At 43.6% G+C, this 24,983-nt stretch overlaps 1 protein-coding gene across 1 annotated transcript in view; it reads right to left on the bottom strand.

Annotated features, from left to right (window-relative positions):
* The window catches only part of LOC126481920 (neuroendocrine convertase 2), a 1,488,910-nt gene that overhangs the window by 1,388,735 nt on the left and 75,192 nt on the right, over nt 1-24,983 (bottom strand). The gene's annotated exons all lie outside the window — the stretch shown is intronic.

Genomic DNA, 24,983 nt, shown 5'->3' with positions numbered 1-24,983 from the left:
GTGGAGTATCAATGAGGCGACATACCATCAGACGGAAAGAGCAGGTAAGTGCGAGAACTGTCACACAATCAGTTTAACAAGTATTGCATCCAAGCTGCTGGTAACAATAATATACAGAAAAAAGAAAAAGAAAATTGAGAAACTGTTGTATGACGCTAGGTTTGGCGTTAGGAAAGGTAAAGGCACCAGAAGGCAGCCTGAAGTTACGATTGATAATTAATGGAAGCAAGACTGAAGAGAAATCAAGACACTATCATAGGATTTCTCGACCTGGAAAAATCTTTCGAGAATGTAAAATGGTGCAAGATGATCGAAATTATGAGAAGAATACGGGTAAGCTATAGGGAACAACGGGAAACATACAGTATGTACAATACCTAAGTGGAAGTGATAATATCGGAAGACCAGGAACAAAGTGTTCGGATTAAAAACGATGTTAGACATGGATGCAGTTCTTTCGTCCCTGGTGTTCATACTGTACATCACCAAGAAGCGGTGACGGAAATAAAAGACAGGTTCAAGAGAGAATTTAAAATTCACGGTGAAAGTATATCAATAACATTCGCTAATGATATTGCTATCCTCAGTGAATGTATAGAAGATTTACAGAATACGTTGAATGCAATGATCAGTCTAATGGGAATAGAACATGGATGAAGAGGAAATCGGAAAAAGACAAAATAAGGAGAAGCAGCAGAAATGAAATAAAATTGGTGGTCGCAAAGTAGACGAAGTTAAAAAATTCTGCTTCCTTGAAAACGAAACAACTCATGACAGACGAAGCAAGGATGACACAAAAATCGAGCTAGCGCAGGTAAAGAGGGAGTTCCTGGATAAAAGAATTCCATTAGTGTTAAATAAAGGCCTTAATTTGAAGGAGAAATGTGTGTTTGGAGCACAACATTCACGGTAGTGAACCTTGGACTGTGCGAAAACCGGAGCAGATGGGAATGGAAACGTTTGAGATGTGGTGCTATAGAAGTTGGCAGCATCAGCATTGCTTGAAAACAATAGCAATTGATATTTAAGTAAGGCATAATGATGTTTGTATTTAGGCTTCTAAATCTTTTTAAACACAACAGTTTTGTATTACTGTGCATTTGATAACCTTCTTTTTTTTATTAAAGCATGGACTGCAGATTCTTGTTTTTCGAAAAAAGCAAAAATAATTATTTAATTAATTAATTAATTAAATTAACATAAGGGGGGGCATGAGGTATCGTGGAGTTGCAAACGGGGCCAACAGGTAAAAAGGTTGGAAACCACTGACGTACGAGGTATGGTCTTGTGATATCGGACACTCAGTACTTGCCTCATCCTAACAAAACAAAGCTTTCCATGAACTGAGCATGTTACAAACGTTCCGATTTTCACACTTTAAGACTATAACGGTAAAAATGATTCCTTTTTAAATGAAGGAAATCGGACACAAATTTGCAAATAAATATGCACAGTTCTAGAAAAATTCTTGTGGATTTTAGATCTATCTAGAACTAAATGTTGGCAGTTGCTATAATATCACTTGAAGAAACTTTCACATACCAGTTCACTAACACAGGTGTTCACCACGTGCTAGCGATTAACAGAGATGCGGATCAAACTGGAAATATTTATAATTAATGTGACATTGGGGGCGGGAGCTATAATGTCTTGTTTTACTGATAAGGAGACACACAATCTGATTTTAGTTATTTTTTATGTTTTGTGGTGCGTAAAGTTCAAAACTCAGGTATCAATCAACCAAATCACTTCGAGGAAACTCTCAAAAATTCTTAAGAAATTCTACTTTGGAGTTTTCCCAGCGTATTAATACCCTTAAAATTAGGTGGGGTTTTCGAAAGCCAGCGTATCTCTGTGGCAGAATGCTCACCTTCCATGGGAGGGTTTTGGCTCAGTTCTTGGCTGCTGCAAATTTGTAAACAAATGTTCTACAGTCATTTCTATGAAGGATAAAATGCACACAAAGGAAATAAATAGTTGGTTTCGCTCGAGACCATTAATCTCTGGATCGCGAGTAAGAGTCTCTTTTTTTGATAATCATCTTTCGTTTTTTTTTTTTTTCTTTTCAGTTCGAAAATTTACATGGTATAGATATAAATTCCATCAAATACATGCTGATTATCAGATAAATAAGTGTTAATTTTGTAAAAAATTCACATCCTCTTGTTTCTATTATATAGTGCACCCAAAAACCAAATTTTCATTGCGAATATAAATTCAAAATTACCAATATTTTATAAAAGATTGGTAATAAACTTTATTTTAACTAAAAAACAATACAAATTAAAGTTTTTTCCGTCTTTAGGTATTATTCTCTTCATGCAAATGCTCGTAGAACGTGCAGCTTTGTTTAAAAAATTTTCATGTCCAGGAGTGAAACTCGGCTGCTGACTTACTGAGTATTCTATCACAGAGGCACGCAACCCATCAGATAAATGAATTTGCTTTAGCATATCAGAGAAGTTTGGTATACTTTAACGTCTTTTAATTAGAGCTGCACCGAACAGTATCTGAGTCTGAATTTCACCCACCATAAATATTTTTTTTTTAAATCCGTTTTCCGTCTGGTCTCCTTGTGAGGTGATATCTATTAGAGTTCCAAGTACAAACAAGCCCATTGTAAAATCGTCTATTCATGGGGCAGCACACTGAATAGTACAACGGACTGCATCGTGCAAATAGTTGGTAGACTTGTTATGGGGCAGACTCCGACGTCTGTGTGACGAGTAGCGAACACAAGTACACGGTGCTGCCGGGCACCCGTTGCATAGTTGGCGAAGTTAACGCAGCTGAAGAGCTGGGGCTGCGAGCTGTGGTTCCAACTTGGCTGCCAGGAGCGCCTGGCGCAAGAACTTCGTTCAGTAACCTTTGTGGGATCACAGCAAGTTGGTAATTCTGATTCCGCGCTGGGAACGGGGCGTTGTTCATGAAGTATGTTTACTGTTCGAACAGGAGAAGCGCCGAACGAGGGAAGTACCTCTCAACTTGCGCTACCAATACTGAATAAAAGGAGACGTGGCGGGCAGGTAAATAGGTAGGCCCACCTTTTCAAATGACTGTCAACTCCTCCTCTTCATGTCACAACAGCACTCACACTCTAAGTCCTCAATTATTTGTTGGACGTCCAGTCTCTGTTATCCTCTACAACTTTAAACTCTCTCAAACTTCATCCAGTACCGTGCAACTTATTCCCTGATGTCTTAACACATAGCCCATCATCCTGTCCCTTCTCCTTATCTATATTCTCTATATGTTCCTTTCTTCGCCGGGTCTTCGGAGAAAATCCTGTTTGTTTATCTTCTCAGCGTATCTAATTTTCAACTTCGTTCTTTAGTGCTTAGATTCTCTTCCTCTCTCGTTGTCCCACGATCCATGTCTCGCTACCATAAAATTCTGTGTTCCAAACGCACATTCTCAGCCATTTCTGCTTCAGATTAAGACTGATGTTTGATACTAGCAAACTTCTTATGGGCAGGAATGCCCCCTTTTCCTGTGATAATCTGCGTTTTATGTGCTCTTTGCTTCGTCCATCTTGTGTTATTTTGCTTAAAACCTGGAAGAATTCCTTCACTTAGCCCACCTCGTGGTCCCCAATTTTGATATTAAATTAATCCTTAAAGTTTACGACCGTTTATGGCTTTCTTGCGTCATACCCAAACTCCACTGGCGTGCGCTCCCAATCAATTGCATCAGTGCAATTGCACCTTTGCATCTGTACCTAGTTCAGTATCCTGTCAACATATGTTTCCCTTGCTAATCATTCCATCCTCCAGTCTTTCCAATGGCCTCTACGATCCTCATCAATCATTTCACCTCCTCGTGCAGGAAAATCACTTGAGCTCTCAGCCTTCGAAACCTTCATGTCAGAGTACACAATAGGTCAATACATCTAACTAAAATAGAAAACTGTCTTGTCCCAACTTTCGATCAAAAGAAGACTTTGATATCCCCCTATTAACCATTCATAAGAAAGTTTGCAATAGAGTAAAATGATTAACTGCCCGAACATCGCAACTAAATCCCTCAACTACAAGATATCATTCGTGCTATCTTCACTTATGCTGCCATTGAGCACTACGGCCTCTGCCTCGCTTTCCATGTCCGTTTGGATCCAACTAAACATGTCCTGTCCACACGATGAAGTTCTCATACATCCTAAAAAAAAACTTGGAATACTTTCTTCACTCCTATGTTACCCAGAAAAATCGAATCCTGACGCCGCACTGTGTTCCCCGTCCTTGACATCCCTGCCATGCTGCCGCGCACACAGTAGTCTTCTGCATGATACAGTAGCTCCAACTGCCTTCCCCTTCAAGACCATGAAAACAATATTGACATCCACTCACCTATAACCTATCCCTACCCCTTCTCCATTTTCCAAATAAAGCCGAAATCAACTCTTTCCCTGCATAACTGCAATCCAACCTACGTCTTAACATCTACAGACCGTCTCTTACACCTTTCCAATACTCATTCCTCATTCTCCGTCACATCACTTCCTCTCGTTAGCGGAAGCCCACAGTACCATCATCTTCACAGATTTAAAGATCGAACACATTACCGTATGTATAATTAAGATAATTATTTGTCTTAACATAAAAGTATGTAACTCTTTTTATGAAAGGTTGAAAAGAGACGATGCGACGACTGCCAGCCCTCCGTAAAATTAAAATATTGCCAGGTGCTAGTAGGATTCGCGCTCTGAGACTTCCGTACAAACTCAATTCCGTATATAAACAGTTCATTCACCCCGGAAATCGACAATCTCGAAAGTAAATTTTTTTTTATTTATTTTAGACGCAATCACATTCTTATGAAAATAGTTCTCACACTGAACACCTTAAGATTTCCTACGCTTGAGAAAAATCGTACAAACTTTTACTCTTATTTCGAGCACTCATGCTTGTACCTTACATTCCTTCAATCTTACACCTACATACTCTCCACTCATGTCACTTTAATAATCTCCATCAACTCGAACATTAAAACCCGCTCAGTGAGCTGACCAGCCTTTCAGAATTCACAGAATACTCATTTTCCTCTCCATGTCATGGCTTTTCTTCCCCCGCTGGCCTACCATACTTTAGAACAGCTTACTTCTATGGCTCTCTGCCCTATCACTTCACTCACACTTCCTTTCCAAAACACATCCGAAACACGTACTGCTCACTTCGTTTTTAAAATCAACAAATCGCACTTTTCATCCATCCTTACTTCCTGACAGTCACAAACTATGCAGTGACAATGCTTAAAATCAGTGAAAGCAATCAGAGTTTACCTACATAAAAAAGGTCAACTTGTCATCTTTAAAGAAAAACATTCGTCACAATTTTAATGCACAAAACATACGCATTTTAATATAGTTCTAAAGTTTATGAACTACGCTTACGCACTGATGAGAGAAAACGTTATGGCTACTGCCCAACTGAGACTGACAGCGTTGCGGCCACGCCATGTGGTAAGGGAAGTACACTCTAAGACAAAAAAAAGGCTCACCACGAAGAAATTATTCGAAGAGGCGGAAATCGGTAGATGTATGTAAATCACGTAGGTCCACCTCCTGGCCTTATACAAGCAGCTATTCGGCTTAGCATTGATTACGGAGTTGTTGGGTGTTCTCTGAAGAATATCGTACCTAATTCTGTCAAATTGGCGCGTTAGATCGTCAAAATCCCGAACTGATTGGTGGTCCCTGCCGGTAATATTCAAAACGTTCTCAATTGGGGAGAGGTCCGGCGACCTTGCTAGTCAACGTAGGGTTTGGCAAACACGACGACAAGCAGTAAAAACACTTGCCGTGTACCGGCGGGCATTATCTTGCTCAAATATAAGCCCAGGATGAATTGCCTAGAAGGGGAATAAAACGGGGCGTAGAATATCATAGACGTATCTCTGTGCTATAAAAATGCGGCTGATGACAACCAAAAGAGTCCTGCTGCGAGAAGAAATGACACCTCAGACCATCACTCGGGTTGTCGGGACGCATTGTGGGCGACAGGCAGGTTAATATCCCATCGCTGCCAGTGGCGTTTCCAGACACGTCTTCGGTATGGAATCTCATGGACTGGAGTAGAACTGCCTTTAGTGACGAGTCCCTCTTCGAACTGAGTCCGGATGACTGGAGAAGAAGCGTCTGTAGACGGCCTGAAGAGCAGTGGGATACCAATCTGACTGTCGCCCGTCATACTGGTTGACAATCAGGCCTGATGGTCCGGCAGGTCAACCTGGGCTTACATTTCGGGAAGATCATGTCCGCCCGCGCATGACGATTGTTTCTAATGTTTGTCTTGGTGCTTGTTGGATCTCTCTACCCAACTCAGAAAGTTTGGAGCTTTATGCGCAGGGCCTTCCAACCAACTCGAGGTTTTGACTATCTAACGCACCAATTTTCTTGATATCCTTCAGGAGGACACCCAACATCTCTTGTCTTGCGTACATCACCAGAATTTCTGAAATTGTACTCGTTTGTTTGTCCCAACATAAACATTAAAACCACTTATTTCCGTCGCTTTCAGATAATTCCTTCGAGGTGCGTCATTCTTTTTTTTATTTAGAATATACATACATCAAAAAATGTTATGCATCACCCCGGTTCGTAGAACTCCTGAAGACTGACGTTGACTGTAGATATTGTATCACAGACACAGTCCCTTTGACTGTTCAGAGATGTCACTAAACCCGCCCAAAGATGTAAACAACTATGCATGAGCAGCGCCTATTAGACTGAGGGGGTCCAACAGCCGATCAGTTCCAGTCATTCCACCAGGATGGAGATTCACGGCTCGTGTTGCCTTAGTTCAACCATGCCTAGACGGTCAATACCGCTGTTTGATCGCGTCCGCATTGTTACTTTGTGCCAGGAAGGGCTCTCAAGGAGGGAAGTGTCCAGGCTTCTCGAAGTGAACCAAAGCGATGTTTTTCGGACTTGGAAGATATACAGAGAGACAGGAACTGTCGATAACATGCCTGCACAGGCCGCCCAAGGGCTACTACGGCAGTGGATGTCCGCTACCTACGGATTATGGCTCGGAGGAATCCTGACAGCAACGCCACCAGGTTGAATAATGCTTTTCGTGCAGCCAAAGGACGTCGTATTACGACTTAAACTGTGTGCAATAGGCTGCATGATGCACAACTTCACTTCCGACTCCATGGCGAGGTCCATCTTTGCAACCATGACACCATGCAGCGCGGTACAGATCGGCCCAACAACATGCCGAATGGACCGCACAGGATTGGCATCGCGTTCTCATCGATGAGCGTCGCACATGCCTTCAACCTGACAACCGTCGGAGACGGTCAGGCTGAGCGCCTGAGACACACTGCCCAGCGAGTGCAGCAAGGTGTTTTGGGGCGGCATTATGTGGAGCCGACGGTGGTTATGGAAGGCGCCGTAACGCCTGTGCGATACGTGAATGCCATCCTCCGACCGATAGTGCAACCATATCGCCATCATATTGGCGTGGCATTCGTCTTCATGGACGACAAATCACTCCGTCATCGTGTACATCTTGTGGATGACTTCTTTCGGGATAACGACATCGCTCGACTAGAGAGGCCCATCATGCTCTCCAGGCATGAACCCTGTCGAACATGTCTAGGATAGATTGAAAAAGGGCTGTTTATGGACGACGTGACCCACCAACCACTCAAAGCCGAATCGCCGTTGAGGAGTGGGACAACCTGGATCAACAGTCCCTTGGTGTACTTGTGGATAGTATGCCACGACGAAAACAGGCATGCATCAATCCAAGAGGACGGGCTACTGGGTATTAGAGGTAGCGGTGTGTACAGCAATCTGGACCTCCACCTCTGAAGGCCTCGTTGTATGGCGGTACAACATGCAATGTGTGGTTTTCATGAGTAGTAAAAAGGGGTGGAAATTATGTTTACGTTGATCTCTATTCCAATTTTCTGTGCAGATTCCGGAACTCTCGGAACGAATGTGATACAAAACATATTTTGATGTATGTATATAAGTGGAACAGAGACGAATGGAGAATTATTCTAGCAACGTTATGGGTCATAAATGAGGAAATCCATTTACACAGCCGACATTGACAAAGGGCGGACAGACTGTTAGGGCCTGGCTTTTGAAAACGAGCGTATTGTAAATAGGAAGCTGGTCCGCGGTTCGCGTACTACTCTCGTCAATTTGTGTGGGTAGTGGTTAAAGGACGGTGAAATACGGGTAGGAGAAAAGGAGTCGGACATCTTTCTGTAAGGCAGATCAAGTGTGACGACAGATAAAAACGCTGGTTCAGACATAATGGTTTAGGAGCACACTGTACGGTGCACATTTTTGAACATGGGATTCCGCAGTAGAAAACGCCAACGTGTCAGTTGCAATGATCACCGAATCATAGACAGTGAACTGTGGATAAATGGAAACGTGCCGCCTGGTTGGATGAACCACGATTCATGTTGCAGCAGAACGTTCAATTGGGCATCCACGGGACCCGTGGTAGCAGTCGAAGACACAACACCAGCTATGTACAACAAACACCCAGTCCCCGGGCAGAGAAAATCCCCAACATGGCCGGGAATCGAACCCAGGACTCTGTGATCCAGAGGTAGCAACGCTAGCCGCTAGACCACGAGCTTCAGACTTCAACCCTTCATGCTTGATGTCTTCTGCGACAGAGATGGCATCTTACGACAGAATAACTTGTGACGTTATCTAACAATTACTGCAACTGTTGTTGCTCTTCTAAACAGCATCCCAAACGAGCAAACCAGTTGCGTCTAGTACTTTAGGTACTTGGGCTACGAACAGCTCTGTTTCAAAAGAATAGTTCGATGTCATAGGGTTGAGCTGCGCACGTCAGCTTTCATGCCCCACAGCTAATTCGCTGCAAATAAAGACTTGTAACTGTGGTCCTGCAGTCAAGTAGTCTATGTATTGAATAGAACTAAGAGTTAATAAAATACACAGAAATATAAAATAAAAGATAAAAGAATTATTTAATAACAAGAGTTCTACTCTAACGCCTGTAATTGATGTTCATAACAGAGAATTACGTTGAATAATGTTCATTCAAGAAAGGACATCTTAAATAAATGGAAGTGTTCCTACGATATTCAGTTAAAATACATACAGGAAATACCATTGTCAAATCAGTAAAGATATGATGAGAGCGTTACGAGAATGGTAGAAAAATACCCAAACTGTATAGTTGTCGAAGATACGTGAAAAACATTCATCAGCTCAAAACAGTACAGAGTTCAACATGATGATTTACAAATTATCACACACGATTCTCAGGATAGTAACTCATACTCCGTCTATCCTCAGTCATATTCTGGAGCACACTCAGACCTCTGGAAATATAGTGACCCTTCAGAAGTTAAGGTATGGTAGCGGCTGTTTACTTCACAGAGTCAAACAGCTATAGGACCAAATCACGTAGGTTTGCCTTCTTCGAGAACTCGACATAAAGTGCCCAAAATTACTCCCTGGGCCTTTCAATCGAAAAGTAGCGGACTCGACTCCTATACTGTACCGCTGCTGTCTGCTTTTCCATTGGCTTAAGGCCATCCCCACCTAACGTGCATCGTTCTTACGTGCTAAGGACATGATTTCAGTCATCTTGATCATGTTACCACATTAAACCAATACATTACAACAATATTCAAATAAAGTAATGTTGTAAACATCCGGCCACATGTACAATGGATAAGTTCAAATGATCAAATGTGTGTGAATTCCTAAGGGACCAAACTTCTGAGGTCATCGGTCCCTAGACTTACACACTATTTAAACTAACTCACACTATGGACAACGCAGACACCCATACCCGAGGGAGGACTCGAACCCCCGGCGGGAGGGGCCACACAGTCCGTGACATGACGCCTCTAACCGCGCGGCCACTCCGCGCAGCTCAATGAATATAAATTAAGGTTTGTCAATATGTAAATAACCTAAGATTCTTGCACAAGTGTACTTATGATAAATAACAAAAGATTATGTCTTACTAACAGAAATGTCTTTTCAGTTGTGGTTACCACTAACACATGCGACTGACCACTTTTAAATTAGGGTAGTTTTTTAATAGCTCTTATAATGAACATTTGAAGAAAGTTATTGGAATAATAGTAAACTGTTCATTAAACGAATACATAAGTATGACAAAATATGAGCTACTGATGCTGTGTTCATTTGCTGTGTAAATGTAGAGAATGCGATGTTGTGACAAAAATTTTCATAAAAAAGGTATCAAAGACACAGTTAATCAAGAAATAAAATAGACACAGATATGTATCTTTCAAAAATGATACCTATATGCAATGCTATCATCTGAGATATTGTTTGTTGAAGTCACATGAAGTGATTAAATGTTATTAATTCCGAGGTTCATTTTCTAAATGTTTATTCACTGTGAAATATTAATTCCTGTAGTTTTAAGGATATTGAAATACGGTTGTGCCAATGGAGGAGCAGCATTTTTTTGCTATCGTAGATGCATTCAGATTTGCATTCATATTTGGCTGTGAGCTACTGTCAAATCTCAAAGAGCTGTAGTTTAGCCATCTTTAAGATTTTCTGACCCTCTGACATTTCTCGGAGCATCTCCTTTACATAGGCCATGCGAGTAAGAGCGTCCAAATTCCCAGCTTTGGCATTTTCCACGATTCCCTTGTTTACGCATCTGCGCACGCCAGGGACGATCATGCGACATCCTTGTCCTGCTGACACGTACCCAGCCAAGCAAACACAGTCAGCTCTCCTTAATACCTAGGTGGATGAATAACTCACCTACATACTCGTAACGTTACAAATGATATAACGTCATAAGAAGAGAATCGTGCTATAGTGGATTGAGGAGTGCAACAGTGAACTCATGTCGGTGTCTTGACCACCAGGTTCGCCTGGTATGAACCCAATGAAACACATCCGGGAAGCTATCAGGCACAATTTCCGTATCTATAAATCATTTGCCCTTAACTTCCGGTATCTATGTCTAGTACACGTAAACTCTTGTGTCACATACCTACGAAAACCTACCAAGAACATTTCGACTCCATGTCACGCGCCAGCCAAGGAAATTTTGAATCCCTGTCATGCAAATTCGTCCCTGTATTGCGCTCCAAAGGTAAACTAACGTGTTATTAAGAAGGCTGTCGTAATGTTTTGGCTTTTAGGTGTATCTTATGGTACCTTTATTATAATTTTGGATCTGTAGTCCAAGTACTACACCTTGGAAGTATTTGTTTAAGCAGATGATAGTGCTAATATAAAATCTAAATTTGGAAATTTTACAAAGCATTTATTTCCTAATGCATTCTATATTCAATAGTCAGTAACATGTCAAGGTATCTTTACCTTCATTGAACCTTCAATGTCATCACGTGCACGTTATATGATCATGAAGGTCATGCAGATCCCCATATCACGCAACATGGTTTCATCAACGATCTTCAATGCATGACATCACTCTTATCAGTGAAATTATGATCCTCAGCAATGGCATAATCAAGCCACTTTTTTGCATCACTGATGTTTTCTTAAAGATATTTTAGATATCGCATCAACCTTGGGAAATGAAACTCTCTGGTAGATTAAAAGTGTGGCAAGTGTGGCGCTGCACCGAGACTCGAACCTGGGACCTCTGCCTATCGCAGGCAAGTACTCTGCTTACTGAGCTGTCGTAGCATCACTCGCAAGCCACATTCAAAGTTTTACTTCCGCTAATGTATCTCCTACCACCCAAACTTCACAGAAGCTTTCCTGCATGAATTGTGGGGCTATCATTCCTTCCTTCCACAACCGACTGTACGACGCAGAGGTGGTCACGATATATTCTCAATGAGGCAGCCCAAGAGCTGGGCTCGTATGTCAATGACGAATGCGATTTGGCGACGTTCGTTCCCCTCTGAGTCTCCACACACGGATACCTCCATCGAGATGTTGTAAAACAAGAACTGAGGCTCGTCTGAAAAACATTTTGATGCCACTCATGTGTCTGATGTAGCCTTTAGCAGACCCACAATTGCTGGAACATCTCTCTCTGCTGCATTTGAACGGAGGCAGCAAAAACAATCACCGCGCTGACTGTCCATAGTGCTCCAGACATCGCTATGTTGTCCGTTTTCCTATCTTCCACTAAAAAATCCAATTTCCTATCTGAAGATAGATGACGCGGCTAAGCGATCCTTCCTGGCCGAGCGAAAAATTAGAGTATCCTCTTAGGTGCTAGACGCGTGGAGTCGTTGATGACGTTGAACCCATAGATTCCATTTCCATCATCAGATCCCGTTCAACGCTATTCTGAGTATCAGGGATACGACAGTTTGTTGGTAGGTTTGTGGAGGTAATTAGCGTAAATAACGGGCAGCTGATTTACGTACGAGGTGTGGAACCCGGTAGCGATCCAGATGAGTTGCACATCAGGCGAATTTGGTTGCCGAGGCACCGACGTTAGTTAGCTATAGCGCTCCTCAAACCACTAAAGAACGGTTCGGGCTCCCTAACACGGACAATTGTACTACTGAAAGACACCTAGCATGAATGGATGCAGGTGGTTCGCAGCTGTCAGCATGTCTTCGATTACTACCAAAGGTCCCATGCAAGCACAGAGAATGTCTCCCATAGCATAATACCGCTCCCACCAGCCTGCGTCTGTGGCGCGCTGCACAATTCGAGCCACCGTTGAATGACGGTGGTTGTAGAGACGATCATTGACCTGTTTTAGCAAAAATGTGATTCACGCGAAGAGTCGACACGTTTCCATTGATCCATGGTCTAACCCCAATGACTCCATGCTCACTGCAACCTTAATTAAGAATGTCGTTAGGTCACCATGTGAACACGTATGGGTGATCTCCTGCAGAGCTCCATGTTAAACAATGTACGATGAACGGTGCGCTCCGAAACACTTGTGCGTGTACCGGCAGTGTACTCTTTCGGCAGAGATGCTACAGATCACCATTTGTCCTAATTTACAGAGCAGGCAAGCTTCCGAATCCCAGTTCATTGAAGAGTCGTGGGCGTCCTACCATTTAGCGACTAGTGGTTGTATCACTGTGATACTACTTTCAGTAGATGCTCATGACATAAGCACATTAACACTCGACCAGCTTCGCCGTTTTGGAGTTACTCGTTCACAGGCTCTGAGCAATAATAATCTGTCATTTTTAAAAGTCGCTTATCTCTATGGATTTTCCCATTTTGCGGCCCAACTCCGCTGCGGTAATCCCCCGTCCGCGTCCAATCCCATTAAATACTTCTGTTACGGCGTCACGTGCCCGAAACCCCACCCGACGTTATCGGGGTCGGCAGTGGTCATAAAATTTTAGCTCATCAGTGTGAATACGGTTCCTGTGTGAAAAATCGTCTCCACAATTTTCCATTATACTAGCAATACTTCGTGCCGTTGCAGCAACTTATGACTATTTGTTGTTTCCTGTATGCTGCCATCGTGCTCTGCAATTTTAATGAGTTGCGTATTTTCTCTTAGATGAATAATTTTCACGTGGTAGCTCAATTTCTTAACTGACACAAACATAGTTCAGCACGTGCCGACATGTGCATTAACTTCAAGTACAGTGCTAGGTTGCATATTACGAGTCTTTTGACATATGTCTCTAGATGTTACTGTACGTTGCGGTTATCAGATCCCCACGGCTCGAGTTTTTGCAGAGAGGTGCATTTTAGGTGGTCCCCTTCCTGGCTCCGTTGAATTCCGGTGCTGGTCCGTGCTGTTAATGAGAGCATCCTTCTCCCTGCTCGAGACCGCGGGAAAACGCAGATTTCGTAGAACGCCTCGCCACGTGCCTGCTGCAGCGCCACTCGTGTAATTACAGTTTCCGCTGCTGCCGGGTCTTCGTTATCTGCTGACTGTGATCTCTCATTAGTGAGGGACTTTGATAACTGCGGCAGCGTGCGATAGGCTGCCAGTGCTGATGAGCTCTACATGCAGCCGTACAGACAGAAACAGTCTTTCCGCTCGTATAATTGTAACAGTAGTGAGTTTACCCCAGTCCGTGAAATCCGGACATTTTCAGTCTTGGTAGCCACTCACAAAATGTAACAGTGGAACCGCATATCAGGGCCGTTTTCAATTTACCGTGTGAAAAGCAAAGAACCAGACGTAGTCAACTAAATGCTCTACGGTACAGGAGTAATTTACAGAGTAATAGAACCCAGTACGTTGTCCTCGACGGTGAGTGTTCATCGGAGGTGAGGGTATCATCTGGAGTGCCCCACGGAAGTGTGGTAGGTCCGCTGTTGTTTTCTATCTACATAAATGATCTTTTGAATAGGGTGGATAGCAATGTGCGGCTGTTTGCTGATGATGCTGTGGTGTACGGGAGTGACTGTAGGAGGATACAAGATGACTTGGACAGGATTTGTGATTGGTGTAAAGAATGACAGCTAACTCTAAGTATAGATAAATGTAAATTAATGTAGATGAATAGGAAAAAGAATCATGTAATGTTTGAATACTCCATTAGTAGTGTAGCGCTTGACACAGTCTTGTCGATTAAATATTTGGGCGTAACATTGCAGACCGATATGAAGTGGGACAAGCATGTAATGGCAGTTGTGGGGAAGGCGGATAGTCGTCTTCGGTACATTGGTAGAATTTTGGGAAGATGTGGTTCATCTGTAAAGGAGACCGCTTATAAAACACTAATACGACCTATTCTTGAGTACTGCTCGAGCGTTTGGAATCCCTATCAGGTCGGATTGAGGGAGGACATAGAAGCAGTTCAGAGGCGGGCTGCTAGATTTGTTACTGGTAGATTTGATCATCACGCGAGTGTTACGGAAATGCTTCAGGAACTCGGGTGGAAGTCTCTGGAGAAAAGGAGGCGTTCTTTTCTTGAATCGCTACTGAGAAAATTTAGAGAACCAGCATTTGAGGCTGACTGCAGTACAATTTTACTGCTGCCAACTTACATTTCACGGAAAGACCACAAAGATAAGATAAGAGAGATTGGGGCTTGTACAGTGGCATATAGGCAGTCATTTTTCCCTCGTTCTGTTTGGGAGTGGCACAGGGAGAGAAGACGCTAGTTGTGGTACGAGGTACCCTACGCCATGCACCGTATGGTGGATTGCGGAGTATGTATGTAGATGTAGACTCTTACTTAGCTTGCGTTTATCACGACTGTCTCTCCCCCAGCGCAGAGTCGAAATCGACTGTAAAAAGAAACGCCACTGACTCCTGCATATAATAAAGGTAAAAGAGCGGACCCGCAAGATTACAGACCAGTATCTTTAATATAGATTTACTGCACAATTCTTGACCATATTCTCAGTTCCAGCATGATAAATTTCCTGAAGATGGAAAAGCTGCTGCCAACTAGCCAGAACAGTTCTAGAAAGCATCGCTCATGCGAAACTGAGCCTACTCTTTTCTTTCATGATACCCTGCGAACTGTGGACGAAGGGCAAGAGGCAGATTCCATATTCCCAGATTTGCGTCTGACATAGTTCCCCAATGCACGCTGTTTAAGGTACGTGGTTAAGTTGTAGAACCCAGTGTGTTGTCCTAGACGGCGAGTCTTCATCAGAGACAAGGGTATCGTCAGGAGTGCCCAAAGGGTGATAGGACCGCTGTTACTTTCAGTGTACAGAAATGATTTGGAGGACAGTGTAAAATGGAGTCTACGGCTGTTTGCTGATGATGCTGTTGTGTACGCGAAGGAGTCGTCGTTGAGTAACTGTAGGAGGACACAAAATGACGTAGACAAATTTTCTAGTTGAAGTCATGAAGGGCAGCTACCTCTAAATGTAAAAAATGTAACTTGACGCAGATGAGATAGAAAAACAAACCAGCAATGTCCGAACACAGAATTAGTAGGTGCTGCCTGACGCAGTCACGTCCATTAAACACCTAGACGTAAGGCTGCAAAGCAATATGAAACTGAACGAGCACCTAAGGAGTGTGGCAAGGAATGCGAATAGTCGACTTAGGTTTATTGGAAGAATGTGAGGAATGTGTAGTTCACCTGTAAAGGAGACCAGATAGGACACTAGTGCGAAACTATTATTGAGTATTGCTCGAGTGTTCGAGATCTGTGCCAGGTCGGATTAAGGGAAGACATCGAAACAACTCAGAGACGAGCTGCTAGATTCGCTACCGTTAGGTTCGAGCAGCAAGCAAGTATTACGGAAATGCTTCGGGCATTCAAATATGAATACTTGGAGGGAAGCCGGCTTTCTTATCGAGGGACACTAACGAGAAAATTTAGAGCACCGGCATTTGCAGCTGACTGCTGAACGATTCTAGTGCCGCCAACTCACATTTCGCCTAAGGACCACGAAGATAAGAGAAGTTAGGGTTGGTATGGAGGCATATAGATAGTCGTTTTCCCCCTCCTCTATTTGCGATTGAAATAGGAAAGGAAATGACTAGTAGTGGTACGGGGTACCCTCCGCCACGCACCGCATGGTGTCTTGTGGATTATGTATGCAGATGCAGGAATAATCTCACAGAAAAATGTATTAGTCAGTGCCTTATGATCACACTGGTCACTCGGAGCGGAGTAGATCGTGTATAACTGGTAGAAGAGGCTCAAGCCACCTTCGTTCGCTTTCGTTAGTCGTAACAGTAAAGTGGTTTGTATATACTAGTCCACTGTACAGAATCAGTGCACTAAGATGGGTCGACTTCAAGACCTGACAGAAACGAGCGAGAGATGCCCACGAGCCCACCACCATGATGTGTGATTTATTGTTTTATAAACATGGACTGTACGACGTTCCTACAAGGAACAACACAGCCTAACAACACTAATCGTGAGAGCCCGAGCGGTGCTAGGCGCTTCAGTCCGGAACTGCGCTGCTGCTACAGTGGCAGGTTCGAATCCTGCCTCGGGCATGAATGTGTGTGATGTCCTTAGGTTAGTTAGGTTTAAGTAGTTTTAAGTCTACGGGACTGATGGCCTCAGATGTTAAGTCCCATAGTTCTTAGACCCATTTGAAACATTTGAACTAATCGTGAATATATCCTTACCGTCAGGGACGGTGACGAGTGGTCGCTTTGTCAGTGGCAATGGGTTTCAAACCTGACAGAAATTCCAGAGGGCAGACCGTGAGTGGTGCATGGAGAGCGCAGTCGGTGGAGCAGTCGCCCGCGAGAGACAAAGGTTCGAGTCGCCGTTCAGTACATACTTTTAACCTGCCAGATGCAACGGACATTTCGATTCTGGTTCCCTACGTAACATCATTTCTCACAGTGGCCATTAATTCTTCATGTCTTAAATGGGCCAAATAGTAAAGAAATTGGATTCTACCTGACCTGAGGTATGAATTTTTCTCAATAATGCAAGATGTTAACGGATCAATGACACGTTAAAAAAAGACAATGTTTTGAGGATGAAATTCATGCCGTAGGATGCCCTGTGGTGGGTGATTTCGTACCACGCCTTCAGCCCACTGATTCATGTTTCCGTCAACATGAAAGTAGATGTTTATTTCAAAACTGTTTCCTTCTACGCTTTCAAGATGAGTATGCTGTGGGCGGCAGTTGTGGTCATAGATGACAAAAGCCATGTTCATAGAGCCTTACGGTCACGTTCGTGACGAACACTCAGGCACCCTATTTGACCTTGATTGTTCAATCAACATTCCCGCAGTGTGGTAGCTCCACTGGATCTATCTATCAGCGAGTTTCATGTGATGGACATGGGATATGTAAGCATGGTTATACTACTCATGTAGAGGACCTCATCCCTTTTATGGTTTAGAATCAATTGCCACTTTCCACAATATATTCTGTAAATCATTTTACAATTGGTTTTGATCTTGCTGATCACTTTATTAGTGAGTAAATGACAGCATCGTGTGCAAGAAACCTAACAGGACTGCGCAGACTGGCCCCTTAATCGTTTATGGAGATTAAGAACAGAGGAGCATCTGTAACACTTCCTTAAGGAACCCGTATGTTATTTCTGTATCACAAAACGACTTCCCATTAGTACAATATGTGATCTTTCTGACAGAAAATCAGGAATCCAACTCTGCAGGTGAGACGATTAAGCCTTCTGGAAATCTACAACCAAGGAATGAACTTGAGATTGCATGTCGATAGCACTTATTACGAGTGTGCTGCGCATCATCGTTTTGCTGTGAATGACCTGTGAGTTGAAGATCTCACAGAGAAACCGAAGCACCGGAGCTGTGGATGGAAGCTCAGTGCCTATAACAAAAAACAAAATGCGATAGATGCCTTTTCCTGGAAAGTCAGGGGAAATTGTTTTCGGGGATGCAAAAAAAATGATACAACCTACTGGCTACGTTGCAAGGCTAGGTGCACTAACTGCCCAGTGCAAAAAAGAAAAAGTAACCATATTTAGCTCCTATCACACTCATGTGATCTCATATCTAGGATACTCGTATTCAGCGGCTGAAAGGCGTTTCGCGTCCACTCAGACTCGAAATTCAAGAGACGGAATGCACTCGCCGGAAATGACTAACGAGTTACTAACCACCTTCAACACGGAGCACGTCCGAATCTCACCACTGACTGCTAGTATCAGCCGCACGCAATTGACGTCAACAAGTGTATGGGCCTGAAGATGACGTTGTTATAACTTTGAAACTAGTTGCCAAAATAAAATCGACACCTTAAATCCTGCTGGAGGAATTTCTTCATTTTTAATATACTTTCCTTCATTTCAACTATGGATGTACAAAGGAAATCACTAAAGTTCTGTTACATACAAAGGAACTGCGTCAGCATACGTGGGAGTTCAATAAGTAATTCAACACATTTTCTTTCTGAATGCAGATTGTTTTTTTTTTTTCAGGATTCAAATAAACCATATTATTTCTCGCTCTTTTGTCTTCACAGCCCTATTTTTCAACATAGTCTCCGTTCAATGCGACGGCCTTACGCCACCTTAGTGGGAGGGCCCTCATGCCCGCATGGTACCACTCAACTGGTCGATGTCGGAGCCATGATGTTGCTGCATCAGTAACCTCCCCACCATCCAGCTAATGCTTCCCGCGCAGTGTATCCTACGTTGGGCCATAGAAGTCGGAAGGTGCGAGATCCGGGTTGTAGGGTGGATGGGGAGGAACAGTCCACTGAAATTCTGTGAGTTCCTTTGGATGCGTGGACTTGTGTGAGGCCTTGACTTGTTACAGAGAAGGAAAAGTTCCTTGGAAATTTTGTGGCGATGAACACACTGAAGTGTATGCAGTTTCCTGTGTGTAGCACAGTACACTTAAGTGCTGATCTTTGCAGTTTTGTGTTAGCAGAAGAGCCAACACCGTGTTACGAGTGGAGGCCGATATGCACGCGTTTTAGCTCACGCAGGCTGGCGTGAGGACTGGGCTGGGCTGTTTTGAGGGAAGAGACCAAACTACGAGGTTCAAATGGTTCAAATGGCTCTGAGCACTATGGGACTCAACTGCTGTGGTTATCAGTCCCCTAGAACTTAGAACTACTTAAACCTAACTAACCTAAGGACATCACACACATCCATGCCCGAGGCAGGATTCGAACCTGCGACCGTAGCAGTCGCACGGTTCCGGACTGCGCGCCTAGAACCGCGAGACCACCGCGGCCGGCAAACTACGAGGTCATCGGTCTCATCGGTTTAGGGAAGGACGGGGAAGGAAGTCGGCCGTGCCCTTTCAAAGGAACCATCTCGGCATTTGCCTGGAGCGATTTAGGGAAATCACGGAAAACCTAAATCAGGATGGCCGGACGCGGGATTAAACCGTCGTCCTCCCGAATGCGAGTCCAGTGTGCTAACCACTGCGCCACCTCGCTCGGTGGCGTGAGGAGGGAAGAATTATACTGACGTGAGGTCTGGAACATGACAAGGAATGAGAATTCAGAAAGCGGACGTAATTAGTTTGATACTTAACTTTAATCCATTAATGATGAACGTCGCTCTTGACGGTACATGATTCACAATATTATTAGTTCAGAATTCATTCTTGAATATAGTAAGTATAGTAACTGAATATGGCGCCTTGCTAGATCGTAGCAAATGACGTAGCTGAAGGCTATGCTAAACTGTCATCTCTGCAAATGAGAGCGCATGTAGACAGTGAACCACTGCTAGCAAAGTCGGTTGTACAACTGGGGCGAGTGCTAGGGAGTCCCTCTAGCCTAGACCTGCCGTGTGGCGGCGCTCAGTCTGCAATCACTGATAGTGGCGACACGCGGGTCCGACGTATATTAACGGACCGCCGCCAATTTAAAGGCTACCACGTAGCAAGTGTGGTGTCTGACAGTGACACCACATGCAGTATGAGACAGGACATAAACAAAATAAGCTCATCAGAGTGCCAGAAGACCGTCGCCATGACTTTACAGACCCAGGGTGCGGCTTTGAACTTTTTCATCGGAGGGAGGTGGTATGGCGCCAAATGTATTGCCGTTTTGTTTCCAGTTGAAAGCGTTGTACTCGTCTTTGATCGCCTGTGACTATGTTCGACAAAAGAGTGTCATGATCAGCCTCTTATCGCACAGTCGATTTCCTACAGATGGTCCTTCTCTGCTCTCTATGGTCTTCTATTAGATGGAGAGGAATCCAGCTGGCAGACATCTTTGAGTGCGCAAATTGGTGGACGAGTGTTCACAGAGACGTCCAGTTGTGCAGGGCGGTGTTTGATTGTGACCCGTCGATCACCTCAAATGAGAGTGTCAGCAAGTTCCGACACTGCAGGGGTCACATCTGTGTGCGACCAGCCAGCACGAGGGAGATCGGACAGGATTGCGCGACATTCTTGGGATGGTGACAGGCGCCTCACAAACAACTCACCGTGCTGTGGTTAACTGCGTGGTCTCCGTATACATTCTGGCAACACCTACAAATATCTGCGATGCTCTAGTCACCCGCTGAAAGCAACTCAGTGACAACTCTCTGCTTGGACGCATCTCCTTCACAGACTCCATTTTGAAGGCTACCTATAGCGCCACAACTTATGAGAACTTCACGAAGCTATGTGGGCTGAAATGAAAATATTCCACGATCACCCACAACAAATTCCGAATTTATTCAATTACTGACCGAGAAAGAAGTATGTCGCATTACTTATTCGACGGCCCTCGTATATTTGACCTCAAGACATTGTCTTTTAGCGTCAGGCACAAAAATGATCTGGACAAACAAAAGAGACATTGGCGATATTTCCATTAAAAAAGCGAGAGTGTGGCAGTGCCATCCCAAAAATACCCTGCGAGTTTTGCTTCATGCGATCCAGTGAATTGGCTGCTACACAGAAAGAGTAAAACTCTTGCAGAATTATTTATAGTAAAAGTAAAAAAATGTTATTTTTGTTATCATTCTCGAGACATGTAAGAGACATTGGAGTGAGTATCAGCAGTATATGAGTTGAGGTACATTGCGCCGGTTTTTGTTTCAAGGAGTTTGCGCAGTGTCGGCGGGATTCTACGCCATACGAGCTCCTTTTAGAATGAACAGCGAGACTGCGGATGCAGCATACCGGGAGCGAGGAGTAGAAATTTTAACGAGGTCCCAGCGCCAGCAGAAACCACAAAAAGATCCCTCTTCTCAGCTACACGTCTTCTTTCTGACCTTCCGCAAGAACGAGAATTGATTCCCATGAATGTATGAGATGCTTCTCTCGTTCAGTTTGTTCAGGTACTACTAAATTAATGGGAACAGCTACTGGGATACTATAAGGCCAGTGAGCAGAGATGCGAATGTCATTTCTGTTGGCATATCCACGTGCACTGCAGTTCTGTATAAAGCTTGCTTTCGTGGTAACAGCGATATTGAAAGATATTGCAGTCGGCCCATGGCGTAACATGACGTGAAATGGAAACTCCTTTAGTATCTTCCCGGCTCCTAAGGTTAATCTGATAACACGGCCGTTGAGTAACACAGCTGACAATGTTTATTTGCTAGCGTAGGCCACAGAGAGCTGAGATATCACAGGCTCACGCACACGCATACACACACGCACACGCACATGCATACGCTCAGGCACACGCACACCTGTTGAAAATTCTTTTGTGTAACTGTCATCATCGAGGGAGAGAAAAACGAATTTCACATACATGTTACAAAAAATAATTTGAGTTGAGGAAAAGAATTATTTTGTTTATATTAGCTGTCGACCAGAGGTTAACAAATCTCTTGTTAACGAGATGATATTTCCTGCATGAACGAGGAACGTATCAAAGGCGACCGATAACTGCCCTCTACATGAGGAATGAATGTATGTTCCCGTTGTTCTCGAATAAGAATAAATGACCATTAGTAGATTTAATTTGAAACTTAATGTGGAACGACCATGCAGTAGCTAGACCAAAGATATTAAAGACATCGGTGTAAAATGGTTCAAATGGTTCAAATGGCTCTGAGCACTATGCGACTTAACTTCGTAGGTCATCAGTCGCCTAGAACTTAGAACTAATTAAACTTAACTATCCTAAGGACATCACACACATCCATGCCCGAGGCAGGATTCGAACCTGCGACCGTAGCGGTCGCTCGGTTCCAGACTGTAGCGCCTAGAACCGCACGGCCACTCCGGCCGGCAGATCGGTGTAAAATATTTGACAGTAACAAAATTCTTCACTTTTGATGTAACGAGTCAACTAATCTGTCACAGAACATCATGTCGTAAAACTTGATCATTGTGTTATTTTCTGAACGGAAGTTCAGTTGTTTACAGCGTATAATGGAGTTTTCCTACAGGTAGTCGGTCTTTCTTGTGAAATGGTTTTTTTTTCTTTTGTGAAACGTGAAAGAACGATATTAAAATTTAACGTCCCGTAGACGTTAAGATCATTAGAGACAGAGCACAAATTCACCTTGGATAAGGATGGGGGAGAAAATCGAATTGCAGCCAATTCAAGAAATTCACTCCATCACACACGTGAAAGAATTTAGGTGAGCTGTAAAAACACTACATCGGGATGATCGGAGGACTCTTCCCGAATGTGTGTCCAATGTTACAACACCGCAGCGCATCACCCATTTACGTCTTTGCAGAACTAAGCTAAATCTACCGTATGTTTTCATTAGTTTATCGTGTGTTTGGAAGCAGGTACTCCTCTAGGCCACATACACAGAAGAATGTAACTAAGAGCATATCTACTGGTGGCGCAGTTGATCCTAGGACAATTAGACTTCTTTCTTTGTGTAATGTGATTTCACCATTTACATCGTCAGTAATTCTGCGGCTCGTTGTCATTACAAGCGTTGCGGCGACACACTATACAAAAGCGAAAGAAAGCACAAAAATCGCCTTCATGCCGATAGTAAGCACTGCGGAACACTGACGAGCCAACACACTATGACCACTGCCCAAAGCAAGATACAACCCGCCCCCCCCCCCCCCCGCCCCCGCACCCCCACCTCACCACCGCTGTCGTTACGGGCACGTGACGCTGTAAGGAAAGTACATAAACGATGTAAAGATGAATCGGGAATCACGCATCACGACAGATAACCACGCGGGATTAGTCGAATGCGTGTGGAATACCAAGGGCATTCGCACACAGCAAACGGAGTTTGTCGGTTCCTCCAAGATGAAGTCACTGATGCTGTCTGAAGACAGAAACTCTTCTAAAGACGGGCATGGACGTTCTTGCTGCCATTTCGAACTGGTGTTGCAAGGACAGATTGACAGCAGATGAAAGCACAGTTATATACGTCTGAACATCACTCCGCTATCGCCAAATGCAACTGCTGCTTCTCCTCACGGTGTAAAGTACGGGGGTAGCAATAGACACGATCCACAGTCGGATCTCTTTTATTACTGTCTAACGGCGATGCAGGGTAAACCGAGAACCGTTGTACTCCACAACCTTGCTGTGTCTCCCAGGAAGGGAAATTTCTACGCCAAGCACACGCTTTGGCACCCTACGCGTGCAATTGGCAGTAACAGCATCCTGTGAAGCGTGCGCGTGTATCAAAAACCAGTTGGAGTTTTTCGAGCATGCAACAAGGGGCAAGCCACGTGCGTTGAAAAATGTCGCAGCGGTACAAAAAATGCAAGAAATTGGGTTATCTAGTTATTTACAGCACAAAAATAGGTCGACTGGAAGCAAAATATGAAAGGATATAACAAACAAGCTGAATATTGACGGTAACTGAACGTCTTTATTATGTCGTTGTTCTGTTCGGACAAAAGTAATTCACAAACAAGTGTCGTACATTTCTTGCCACTAGTGATGTTAAATGTAGCTATTTAAATTCTGTAATACTATTTTCGTTGAAAATAAAATTAAAAAATGCTGAATTTAGTTTTAGTTACCCTAAAGTAATTATAGTTTTGTTCTCTGGTGATATAGTTGAATGGAAATTGGTGCAGATACTATGATACATTGTATTAAACTCTCCAAACAATTCTCTCTGTTTCACTGTAGTACATGGGCCTTTCCTTACACTGGGTAAATCGCCTTTCAGAAATGTATTTCCTTTAGTATCGAACTGGATAGCAATGTCTCCGACTCCACTGCTGGTCTGACCTGTGCAGAACGCTACTACACACCGCTGAACAAGGAACTATCACTCAGGACACTACTACATCATCGAGTCTTCTGCCCACTCTACGCCACGTTTCACTGAGGTCGTAGCCTTAAACTTGCACTGCGCTTACAACCGTACTATTCAATAGTCGGTTCACCAGATGGCTGACGCCTCTTAACCTATAGGAACACAATTTTGCGAGCCTTTTCTGAAAAGGCAGAAGACTCCGAGAACAGTCGCATCCCGGTACTGGGCCACAATAGTCAGTATGCCAGTACCCACTGACCAGACCTGCTGCCCACTTAAAAGTGCTGTCAAGCAACACACAGGATGAACGAAAACAAAGAGAAACATAATGATGGCGATATGTAAATTGATACGGGAGGAGCAATCGGAAGGTTTAATCTTCAACACACTCTGGGAAAAACATGTGTGGTTAACAATCTTACGTCCAATCGCAAAATTTCTTTATGATTACCGGTTTCGTCTCATTAACGAGGCATCTTCAGATCAATCTAAAATGTTGTTCAATGTGTGATAATCTTTACACATCGTCGTATTCTTGGACT

The sequence above is a fragment of the Schistocerca serialis genome, chromosome 5, assembly GCF_023864345.2.
Source record: "Schistocerca serialis cubense isolate TAMUIC-IGC-003099 chromosome 5, iqSchSeri2.2, whole genome shotgun sequence".
In the NCBI taxonomy this organism is placed as follows: Eukaryota; Metazoa; Arthropoda; class Insecta; order Orthoptera; family Acrididae; genus Schistocerca; species Schistocerca serialis.
This window is presented reverse-complemented; position numbering and strand designations above follow the sequence as displayed.